We start from the raw sequence: 7777 nt of genomic DNA on the forward strand, positions 1-7777 counted from the left end.
TCCACACCCACATTTCAAAAGCCTCCAATCTACGTCTATCCTCCTGCTTCAATGACCACGTTTCCGCTCCGTACATAGCTACGCTCCATATCAAAGTTTTTACGAGTCTTTTCTTAACATCCTTACTCAAAGTCCCTGTCATCAACTCCCTCCTCCTTGTGAAAGCCTCTTTGCCTAGCGCAATTCTTCTCCTTACGTCCCTACTACTTTGACCGTGTTGGTCCAAAACACTAGCGAGATACGTAAACTGTTCTACCTGCTCTAGCTTTTGCCCTCCTATTTTAATGTTAAGCTTGGCCTTTTTCTTTCTAGAAAATCGCATAACCTTTGTTTTATTAATATTGATTCTCATCCCATACCTGTCGCACTGAATTTCCAATTCACTAAGCAATGCTTGCAGCCCCTTGGCTGACTGACAAACTAAAGCTTGGTCATCAGCAAACCTAACTGATTTTACGAATTCCCCGCCCACTTTCATTCCTACCTCGAGTTCTTCCCATGCCTCTTTGATCATTTCTCCTGCGTACAGGTTGAACAGCAACGGTGATAATGGGCAACCCTGCCTTACACCCCTTCCTAACACTGCCCATCCTGACTCCCCGTTTCCCACCCTCACCTGAGCAGTCTGAGACATGTACAGGTTGCGGATTAGCCTCCTTTCCCTCCAATCTATTCCTATTTTCTGCAATATACTCATTAGTTTTTCCCAATTTACTCTATCAAACGCTTTTTCGAAATCTACGAAACAGGCAAATACCTCCTGGTTGTGTTCTATATTCCTCTCGATTAATAATCTCATTACTGCAATGGCATCACGCGTACCTCTCCCCTTCCTAAACCCAAACTGATCATCCCCTAAGTAATCATTTGCCCTACTCTCTATCCTTTTGTTTATGATCCTGAGAACAACCTTAGCTGCGTGGGATATCAAACTAATTGTCCTATAGTCCTCACATGACGTGGCCTTTACCTTTTTCGGAATAGGAACTAAAACTGATCTCACAAATTCTTCCGGCCAGATTCCCTCCTCATAAATACTACGGATCAGCCCATATAGCCTCTTCCTCCCACATTTTCCCAAGCATTTCAAAAGTTCCACGGGAATGTTATCTACCCCCACGGCCTTATTTAGTTTCATCTCCCTTAATGCCCTTTCTATCTCATTGTCTAGTATGCCTGGACCTAAGCTATCTTCCTCTACGTCATGTTCCTTTTCAATGTCTAACTTTGTTGGTCTAAGCTCTTTACTATACAGTTCTTCTACATATTCCTTCCATCTCTCTTGGATCTTTCCTGCGTCAACTATTACCTTACCGGCCTTATCTCTAACTGCTATCGTTGATCTCCCTTTCTTACTTCCCGATAAAGATTTAACTATGCTGTAAAGCGCACCGATTTCCCCCTTCCTCTGCAGACTTTCCATATTCTCGCACTGCGTCTTCCACCATGCTTCCTTTGCTTTATTTGTTGCCCGCCTCAATTTATTGTTCAATTCTTTGTACTTCATTTTGCCTAATTCTGTATTTATATTCTTCCATTTTCGCCGCTCATCCATTTTTGTAATCATCTCATCCGTGATCCATGGTTTACGAGTCCTTTTAGCGTTAACGGTTCCAATAGGGTCTTTTGCCGCTTTAGACAACCCTTTTTTGATACATTCCCATTTTTCTTCAATAGTACTTAGCTCTTTACCGTCCTCCATGATTTTCTCTACCGCCTGTTTGTATTCCTTTCTTTTCAACCCATTTAATGCTTCTACATTCCATTTTCTAACTCGCCGCCCCTGCCTTATCTTTTTAAAACGTACGCTACATTTCATAACAACTAAATTGTGGTCTGAGTCCGCATCCGCTCCCGGGAAGCTGTGGGAATTTATCACACTGTTCCTAAACCTGTGTCTAACCAGGATATAATCTAGCTGATATCTTCCCGAGTCACCAGCCATTTTCCATGTATACCTGCGTCTTTTGTGGTGTCTGAACCAAGTGTTGGTGATAACTAACCCCTGTCTCCTGCAGAACTCAACTGCTTTCTCCCCGCGGTCATTCCTCGTGCCTAAACCGTAGTCCCCCACCTCATCACCATCTCTTCCTTCGCCTACTGTCGCATTCCAATCCCCCATCACTATCAAATGTTTCCCTGCAGGAACACATGCAATCATGTCCTCTAACTGATCGTATATCCTATCGACCTCTTCTTCCTTATGGTTGCTCGGTGGCATGTATACCTGGATAATAACTAAGTTCGTCGGTTCTGCTTTTATCTCCACTAGTAGTATTCTATCATTTACCTGCTCTATGTTGACTACGCTTCTTCCTACCTCTTCATTTAATACTATGGCAACCCCTCGTTGGCTCTCGTCCCCACCGCTGTATATTATTCTATACTTATCACTCCAGTAATCCCCGCTATCTTTCCATCTCACCTCGCATAGACCTAAAATATCTATATTTCCCCTTTCCATCTCTCGCTTAACATTCTCCAATTTCCCCGTCCTCATCATTGTCCTAACATTCCACGTTCCTATTCTAACTAATGTGGTCTTCTTCTCCTGCGTCTTCTGTCCTGCTGCTGCTGGTTTTCCCTTGCAAGGGTTTCGTGGGATGACGACCGCGGAAGCCTTGCCTCCCCCGCTGCCGGGCACGACACACGGCCGATTGGGCCGAGCCCCGTGGTTGCCAGGACTCAAAATATCTCTATTGTCCATCACATTGTTCTTGGGAATGATAATTGAGGTGGTTTCCCGTTGCCTTCCTCAATAGTGTTTTTAACGTGACACCATCACTTACTGGCCGCCCCACTGGGGTCAGACGCCATTGCAGCCGCCTCACTGAGGAACAGACGCTGCGTGGACTACCTTTCGTCTGGCTCCTAACCTTCGACCTATCTGGCATGGGTGACCCTACCAGGAGCAATTTTTATTACTCCCGCCAGTACAGCTCTAGGGGTCATCGGAACGCACAAGCCCTTCCACCACGTCAAGGTTGTAGTCCGGGGAGGGATATATATATATATATATACATATATATATATATATATATATATATATATATATATACATACATACATACCAGGGACCCTCCGGTCAGCAGTCAAACGCTCTACCCCCTGGACTACCGCGACCCATATATATATACATATACACATACATATATATATATACTACCTTGATCAAAAAGTTCCCGGAATAACCACCGTGTGGCGCTCCCATCGTTCCGATTTGAGTTCTGTTTTTTTTGTTAAATTGGTACATCTGTTGTTGATATTCCCTTTAAATCTTAGTGTCATAACTTGACATTTGCAAAAGTTACGTAGCCAAGAGTACATCTATCTCTGTGTGTGTTGGCGATTTTTTACAATTGCAGAAATGGATTTAAATTTGCAACAACGAACTTGTATTAAATTTTGCGTAAAAACGGATTTAGTGGCGCACGGACGTTGGAAATGTTGGAAAAGTGTTTCGGCAACGATTCTCTAAAAAAAACGGTCGTTTACCAGTGGCACGAGCGGTTCAGAAGTGGTCGTGAGTCAATCGAAGATGATGAACGCAGTGGCAGACCATCGACATCGAAAGTCGGTGAAAAAATTGATAAAGTAAAAGAAATGTTGGTCAATAACCGCAAATTAACCATCAGAGAAATAGCGGAGGACTTGAACATTGCCTATGGATCCGCCCAAGACATTGTGGTTAATGATTTGGGTTTCCGTCGTGTAGCAGCAAAGTTGGTGCCAAAAGACCTCAATTTCATGCAAAAAAGAGACCGTGTTGACGTCGCAAAAGACATGATTTGCGAGGCTGAATCCGATCCCACATTCATCAAAAGGATCATTACTGGAGACGAGACGTGGGTTTATGAGTACGACACGCAATCCAGACATCAGGCAAGTGGAAGATGTGGAGCTATTGGCTGTTAAAGTAATAATCTCAAGAAAGAAGATCCTAAGGCCAATAAAAATAATTAAGAAGAAACTCCTATACCGGTATTTCGGTCACACAGGTGACCAACAACGGGGAGAAAATCAAATAGGGCACTTGAACTAAGAAGAGGAATGTACACAGGCACCGTCCAAAGTCAAGTTAACTTTGACTTTGGACGGTGCCTGTGCACATTCCTCTTCTTAGTTCAAGTGCCCTATTTGATTTTCTCCCCGTTGATGGTCACCTGTGTGACCGAAATACCGGTATAGGAGTTTCTTCTTAATTATTTTTATTGGCCTTAGGATCTTCTTTCTTGAGATTATTATCAGGCAAGTGAATGGCGTTCACCAAATGAGCCGAAACCAAAAAAACCACGTCGTTTTCAGTCAAAAAAGAAGGCAATGCTGACGGTTTTCATGGATTACAACGGTGTAGTGCATCATGAATTTTTGCCAGACAGTAAACAAAGAGTATTATTTGGGCGTTATGAGACGTTTGCGTGAAGCAATTCGCCGAAAGAGACCAGAAATGTGGGCAGAAAACTCGTGGATTTTGCACCATGATACCGCACCGTCGCACAGTGCTATCATTATTCGTAATTTTTTGACGAAAAATGCAACAAATACCATCCAACAGCCACCGAATTCACCTGATTTGGCTCCCTGTGACTTCTTTCTGTTCAATCGAGTTAAAAAACCATTACGGGGAACGCGTTTTAGCAGCCGAGAGGAAGTAATGGAAAAATCGCAGGAAGCACTGATGGACATACCGAAAACCGAATATAAAAAATGTTTCGAGGATTGGATCAAGCGCTGGCATAAGTGTGTTGCAGTCGATGGGGATTACTTTGAAGGGGACAATATAGATTTAGATGAATGAACTTGTATTTTTAATTTTCTGAATAAATTCCGGGAAATTTTTGATCAAGGTAGTATATACACACACATAAAACAGCGGTGAAGAGCCATATTGCAGGGCAGCATGGTGTGATTAAGTGAAAGGGAGCAAGTTTCCGGAAATCTATTAAAAGAAAGCTCTTTTGATTTTGCCAACCCCGCAAAGAATTTGCGTGAAGGGCCAGTTGTTTTCCCTGCGCCGCCTATGGTTTATCGGGAATATATCGTACTGACAAATCATGCGGCTTGGGTGAAGCTTGGGGTGCCCAGAATTATCACCCGGAATGGAACTCTGATAGAAATCCCAGCGCTCTACCCACCGGACTACCACGCCCTATATCATGTAGCTACGATCAGTATAATTTATGGTGATTGTTGATAACGGAGATTTACTGGGAGTTATTTGAAAAATTAACAAACAATTCCGGAACAAAAAAGTACGACTCCACTTTCCTGCTCACGTACGAAGGGATTACATTTTGCGCAAATAGTCTTACTTAGTAGAGGAAGATAATCTCGTTTACCAATAAATCTGTCTTCTAACTGAAGAATTGTATCTATGAAAGCAACAGCTCGATTCAAGACGCGCCCTATGGCTTACATCAATAGAGCAGGTGATAAAATGAACAAAAAAAGACTATCACTATTAAAAAAAAATTTTTCATACCTCAACTAATTCAGGGATTCAAGGTCTCAATTACGCGATGCATGGTATACCACGAAGTGCTTCTGATATGTTTCCCAGCTGACGCGTTAATTCCGTGCTAAGCACGACGGGGAAATCAAACAAGAAAAACAAAGGGACAGCTAATGCAATCATCCTTGAATATGAGGAACAGAGGAAGAAGCCGTATGGCACCCATGTCGTCCAACACAATAATAATATGTGCTTGCCACTAACTACGAGACGATAATAATTTCAATAGAATTTTTTAAGTGAATTATTGAAAATACTACAAATATGATAACCCTTTGACGTTAAAGGAAACTATTAGAGTATTCTTTGTCACCGAAAAATGTTAACAAAAATAATAACATAACAAAATTTAAATAAGATTCTACTAATTCACGGCCAGAAAAGCTTGTATTTCCACATAGATCATCGATTTTAATTTAACTTTTATGGGTCATTTTTTACGGGGAATTAGTATTGAAATCCTATCGCTCACTTCACCGCATTACAATTATTTCAAGCGACAAAAGCAATCACCAACACTCAACTCATAACCGAGAAATAAACCTACCCCAGCGGGAATTGAGAGGAGAGGACGTTACCCTGCCACCAACGAGAGTAGTTTAATTATTTGAAGTAGAGAAAAAGAAACTGGAGAGTACATTCAGAACAAGCAAAAGACAAGTAGGCAACATTATTAAATTACATTTTGCAGAAATAAATCTTAAAATATTGAAAACCTACTTTTCTGAAATAAGTGGGTTAAAATCCAAACGGAAATCATCGGCGCTAATTTTAAAAGTAGCAGATACTGTGGAAAAGAAAAAGTCAATTAGTCCACATCATATTCCGTATGAAAGTATACACCTGTAGTGGAAGAAAGGGTGAGATTGCAATACTGTTGAATAATTGCTACTAATAATTACCACCGAATGGTTTCAATGCTATTGTTTGCATCAATATGTCGGTTTAAGTCTCACAGAGGGTATTACTTTAGTGATATAATCAACGAGATAACCGAATTTGTTCAAAGTATTCACGATACTGTGTCCACGAAAATATTGCAGAATGTGAAGGGAATTGTTCAAGTACCAATGCCAAGATAAATCAGCACCATTTCACGGCGGAGTTATCTCACCGTTGGTATTCTATGAAGGGTAAACATTACTCAAGAGCCGGTGAGCAAAGCGGATGAAGGCAGCGAATTAAATGGTCAGTGAATCTTCAATTGATAAGCCTAATAAAATGGTATCCCTGTACGTACTCAGATACAACAAACACATCTCAAAACATAATACCTATACTTAAATAATGCTAAATATATATAGCTTTAAACCGAGACAAAGAAAGACAACGATGAAAATGAGAATGAATAACTATTACGGTCACAAACTACTAAGTAGGTATTTTATCGAAAAAATAAAATTCTTACCTATACCTTAGGATCTCCTTTATCTCCTCCTGAAGTTCCGAATCGGAATTTAGCTGATTTTTATTCTTGACAACTTCAGCAGCAAATGATGAGGCCGTCGATCGATGTTGGTCTCGAACTGCAGCTGTAGCCGGAGGCAAAAGGATCCGTCGGGGAGTTCTTTATTAGTATCTACTTAATAGTGTTCAAATAAAAGTTACTCGGGGCTTTGCACTTTCAGTACACACGTAAATCTACAATCCCAAAACAATACTTCTCTTAATTGAGCACAAACTCAAAAATCCACTCGGCACGACACCGGCTACAACCAAGGGTCACAACACCCCCTTGATGTGCACCTAAGCTTCAAATTGTAAATAATGGAGGTAAATAATATATTTCCAGGAGTATTATTGCTCATAAGGTTATTAATCAAATATTTTAGTCTACACGATTTGTCCCTGAAGGTTCATCAACAATGACAGCTCGCAATAGAAACAAATCAATAACGTAACGTCTCAGTTCATTCGCCTTCCTAACCACCCAATGCCGCGGAATCCACTCGTATGGAAAGCGAACTTCCTTCACCCTCTTCTAAGGCCGAAGTTTTCTCATGAGTTGGGTCACGGGAGAACGGCGGTGGAGGATGCAGCAGGAGGTATTGGGGGGTTCGGTGGAAGAGATGGAGGGGATGTCGCACCGCACATGCGCCGATCACGTGTAGCGAGCCTAGCTCCTCCATGCGGCCGATTACGACACTTAACGTCGGCTGCATTGATCGATGAAACTTACAGTCGAAATTGGATAAATCCTCTAATTAGAAGATTGTCGCAACGTGAGGAGCAGTTAGTGTTATTGTTTAATTAAGCATTTTAGAG

At 41.5% G+C, this 7777-nt stretch overlaps 1 protein-coding gene across 3 annotated transcripts in view; it reads right to left on the bottom strand.

The window, feature by feature from the left end:
* LOC139687320 (uncharacterized) overlaps positions 1-7528 on the bottom strand; it is a 166602-nt gene extending 159074 nt beyond the window's left edge. For 2 of the 3 annotated variants that reach the window (XM_071584479.1, XM_071584481.1), the window contains exon 1: positions 6921-7528. The gene's annotated coding sequence lies outside the window, so the exon portion shown is untranslated. The remainder of the gene's footprint in view (positions 1-6920) is intronic. The other variant, XM_071584480.1, reaches the window with a different exon arrangement.
* Positions 7529-7777: the final 249 nt, after the last annotated feature.

The sequence above is a fragment of the Hetaerina americana genome, unplaced genomic scaffold, assembly GCF_022747635.1.
Source record: "Hetaerina americana unplaced genomic scaffold, ioHetAmer1.1.p SCAF_19, whole genome shotgun sequence".
In the NCBI taxonomy this organism is placed as follows: Eukaryota; Metazoa; Arthropoda; class Insecta; order Odonata; family Calopterygidae; genus Hetaerina; species Hetaerina americana.